This window comes from Macadamia integrifolia, chromosome 12, assembly GCF_013358625.1.
Source record: "Macadamia integrifolia cultivar HAES 741 chromosome 12, SCU_Mint_v3, whole genome shotgun sequence".
In the NCBI taxonomy this organism is placed as follows: Eukaryota; Viridiplantae; Streptophyta; class Magnoliopsida; order Proteales; family Proteaceae; genus Macadamia; species Macadamia integrifolia.
This window is the reverse complement of record NC_056568.1, coordinates 4,522,309-4,527,413: the sequence shown is the minus strand read 5'-3', so window position 1 is coordinate 4,527,413 and position 5,105 is coordinate 4,522,309.

Below are 5,105 nucleotides of genomic sequence, written 5' to 3'. Positions count from 1 at the left end.
TTTTTTTTCAAGTTCAATTTTTTTTTCAAGATTTGTTTTCTCTAGTACTAGAAATTTCAGATTTGGTTTATTCCAGATCTGGTTTTTAGTACTAGTAGTATCTCAAATCGATCAAGTTTTCAGTTCAAGAGTTAAGTTCAAGTAAGTAGGCTCCTTCAGTAGTCTTCTCTCCCCACTCTCATTCCCTCTTTTGACTACCCTTTCTTTTTTAATTTAGGATTTTAATTTCAGTCATTACATTATTGCTATCCCTTTCCCCCAAGGTTCATGGCTAGTGTATGTGTTGGCTTTGCCCCTCCTAACCATAGAACCATCAATTTGTTGCTTTTATTTTAATTGTCTCCCTTTCCCTAAAGCCAAATAGAGTAACCCTTGTAAGAGTGACTCTCTGGTTAAGTAGGGAAGCTCATATTATGATGCATCCCTCGGGCTAAGTAGAGAAATCAGCTTGTAAGTCTCTCTCTAGCTTTTTCCCCTTTCATTTACTTTATTTTTATTTCAGCATTTTTTTCCTTTATTTATTTATTTATTTTTTAAATTACGTGGGTTGTTTATTTTCAGTTATTTATTTAATTTTAATTACGTGGCTTGCGTCTTTAAATTTTTAGATGATGAATGGTTAGGATGTTATTTTAGATACATATGTCTAGGACGGTAATTAGAATTAGATCACAACCATTAAACGGTTCACTTTCGCATTATTAAAAGAAATAAAAAATAAAGTGGCTGCTCTCCTTGTGTTCGACCCGTAGCTACACTGATCCGTACTCTTGCGGTTACATTTTAAATCCCATCAGTTGTCATGGTGCTTTTTCAATCACGCATGCACGCCAAGCCAGACCGGCCCATGGCCGAGGTTGGGATTCAAGTAAGGGTGTGGGTGTGGGTCCTCCTTTCCCTTACTTTTAAGTCAAAAGTTCTGGCTGCAAAATTTGAAATTTCAATTTGAAAATTTGGAACAAAAAATAAATTCCATGAATGTGAATGTGAGGCATACACTGTGCACGTACTTACTTATCAGTACGTGTATATTATACAAGGGACACATCCATACGTATGAATACATACATAAACTGACACATATACGTTTGTTCATGCACTATAGAGAATACATCATATGTATGAAAGGACACATACCTGTACATACAGGTATCTGTAGACGTACAAGTACACCTGTACAGGCACGTTTAGGCCTATAAATACCCAATGCCTACAGACAAGAAAAACATAACAAATCCAAAGAGTAATTCGTGTATGGGTTACAATACCTGTCTTGCATACAGTTATACCAAATTCGTTTATGTTCTGTCTTCCAGTCCATTTCTTCTTCTTTCCTTTCTCTTTGAGTTCTTAGTATAGCTTATACACTCTCTTTCATAATCACACTTAGGAGTGCAACTTTTGTGATTATGGGGTGATTTTATCTTGGAGGTAAAAGAGCGGGTCAACCCTGTATGCACAAATTAGGGGCTTTTTAACACCTTAAGGAGAGTATATACATACAACTTCATCCTACTATACATGTATATGGAATCTTCTACTACTTCAACTACTGTAATTGATCTCTACAACATACAAGGACTACATCTCAAGGTCTGTGTATCCCCCTAGCATATAGTTGGCTGTTCATCTTTAGGCATATTCCATTGTTACAACACCTGGAATTATCATATGGGAAGGACTATATTATTTTATTTTTAGTTTTAGATAAATACAGATAAATATTCCACATTGAAGACATCTCATGCAATGAAATGAAATCTTTTTTTTTTAACAATAGAGGCTTTGTTTGCTTGCAAAGGAAATAAAGGGAAGAAAAATGAAATTAAATTAAAACTAAAATGGGAACTTTTGTCATGATTACTTAACATGAGTGTGAGTAACTACAAAGCATTCTAAATCTAGTTATCATATTTGACTATGCAATCAAGTTCCTTGGATTACAGAAATAAAATAAAGATTTCATTTAAAAAGTTTGATTACCATATTTAATAAGAATTTAAGGTAATAACACAATCATGATTATAAAATTTTAATTTTCTATCTCAAACTAATTTCACTTCCTTTCCCATCACTTTACTTGTAGTCAAATACTGAATGAAATAAAGTAAAAATAGCTAGCCCAGTACCCTTTTAGAGCTTATATGATTGCAAAAGACAACTGAATTTTACAAGTTTACTATCTAACATCTAAATGAGAGTAGTTTTCATTGAATAAAGCATTCAGATGGCATTGAGATGGTATCAAGAATAGTAAAGAGGTGTTATTGACTTCATACTGTACCAACAAATTTATTTTTTTTATCGACTTTACACTATAAGAGAGCTGACAATAATGATCATTGATCGGTGGATGTAGTTTTCCTGCACCAACGGTGTACAAAAACTTTCACCATTTAAATAAACATGATGTTGTTGGTGGACAAATGGAAGGCTGGAAAGATAATGGGTCAAGCACTCAAGCCTAATCTAAAGTCCTGAAGTCAAGCCCAACCTAAGCTGAACAAAATCAAAATTATTTAAAGCCACTATCAAGTTTGGGTTTTATGGAGTTGGTGCAAAATGACCCCTCACCCCCCATGAAAGCTATAAATGTCCGTTATGTTGATGCTTCCACGTGTGCTTCCATTGATCTCTATGCTGGTGTAGGGGCCATGCATGCTCTCGGACCTAGAACTCTAGCCCTTCTCAATTTTTGTCATACAAAAGGTCTACTATGAGATAGAGCTTAAACAACAATAATTTCATTGTTATTCATATAAAATCTGGCAAAAAAGAAGGAATTTAGGTCATCCAGATGCCATTTGGTTGAGATTGCTTACTAAATTTGATTTGTGGCCATTCATGAGAATTCTCATCTATCCATAGGCATATGGTTAGTATGATCTAATTATTTTCACCCTCCAAAAAACTTATGATCTAACTATGAATGTGAATGCATCCGTAGGCAATGGTCTAAGAATGCTCCAGACCTTTAGTAATTGTCTAGAAAGCACCCGATCCTCTCCAACACAATTGAACACACTTGGCGCGTATCCAATGACTGGGATGACCCAGACATGCACCACAAGGAGCTCCAAGTTCCATCCAAAAAATATTATCTTATAATAGAAACCGCCAAGAACAATCTACAAAAAAATGTTCCAAGCACCCCCCTGTAAATGATGTAAAGAAATTATGAAGATATCTAAAAATGTTCACATTGTGATAGTAGCTAGACAAATATCAATTCTTTTTCTTTGATGGTGATGTCAATTAAGGAGATTAGGTTATTATATTCTGAATCAGGACACCCTTTCACTGTGAATCCAGAGTTTACTAGTTAACTTTTCCAAAATTAGCACCATTAATTAGATACTAATTAGTAATTACCCTTTATACATGGCAAGACACTAAGATAGAAGATAAAAATGACAAGTTAATATCCTAATGTCTACTATAATCATAAATATTGTATCCAATACAAAGACTAATTTTCTAATGATCAGTCCATTGCTAATGTTTATCAATACTTTGAGCATGATGCCACTCCATGAAAAACAAAGGACTCAAAGGAAGACTGGCGAGGGGGTTGGTTATACTGGGAGATTCTCTACAAAGCTTCCATGGAAGGAGACACCATCTTCGCTACTGGAAGGAAAGTAACAACATTGAGGAATGTTTCTACGAGGTCTATGGTGAAAGCTTCAAGGATTATGGTTTAAGGATTGTCTCTAATAATTAAAAACCCAACCATTGAGATTCAAGTATATTTATTTTTACTTAGTATTGATATTCTTATTGGCTTTGTATCTAGTTTTGATTGATACCAATATCAATATCTATATGAATTGAACTTATCAAGTCGATTTTGTCAGATCAATCCATTTTTTTGGGATCAGCCAATGTAATGAAAAAAAAAAAAAACTATTGGGTCTTGCACCCTACCTTAGACACAATGGGTGGCGAAAAGATCACTATACCTTCTAGTTGGATGCTTGTGCGACTCCCTTGGTGTTGGTCCTGTGGTGACGCAATAGCCATGTGACTACGCAGCTATCCCCAGCCCAGTATATAACTATGGGAAAAAAATTAGAGAATAAATATAAATATATATATATATATATATTTTGTTAGAATATTGCACATAATATAATCCAAATTCTAATAGGTGTTGGCCTGTTCAGATCTGGATTTTCAGTAGTTGAAATTTTGATTAGTTTTGTTGGACATATAGATTGTCAGAAAATGTAAACCTCCTAAAACCTAAAATTCTTCATCTATCATCAAATGGTATAGATTCTCTTACCGTTGGAGAGGTTAACGCACTTGAGAGAATTTGTTTCATGTGAAAGGAGTGGATGTGGATCTTTTCCAGCGTGAGGGTGCTAGAGAACTACCAAATGAGAGTTCTCTCTCTCTCTCTCTCTACTTCCTAGCACCCCGCGTTGGAAAGGATCCTAATCTGTGGTGGACCTGCATTTCCCATATATTAGGGATGTCTGATTTCAATCTGAACTGATCGATCCACTGAAATCAATCCCGAAAATCCAAATCTAATTTTGAAACATCAGGTTTTGGTTTATTAAAAACCGGCCTTACAAACAAAAAATGAAAACAAACCAAATCCAAGAAACCTGATATGAAACCCAAAAGCCGAAAAACAAATTTTTTCCCCATCCTCTCTGTGAATATATAGTCGGATCAAAACCAATATCAGACCAATAAAAAAGTAAAGAAACAACGGTAAAAAACCAGAATCAAATTGGACCAAAATTGAAACTGAACTTCACCTTAATGCATGCTTCAGTTTAATTTGGTTTAGTGCATGCCTGATGTGATACCCTACTTTCAAAACCCAGTCTAATTAACTGTATTGACTTGGTTTGATCATAAAGGGGCTGAACCAGAGAGAATCGACACAAGTACCATATGGAATATGGTAGCAAGGGTGACCTTGAACTCGGGTTGGCCTGACATGACCGAGTTGGTACCAAGTGTAATATGTGCACCCAAGCCTTGCACTTGCACGCACCACGAGGCCATATACAAAAAGTAAAGGTACGTACTAGTATTTGTGGGTGCCAACGTAATCTAATATTATGTGGAAATTTATTCCTATTGAA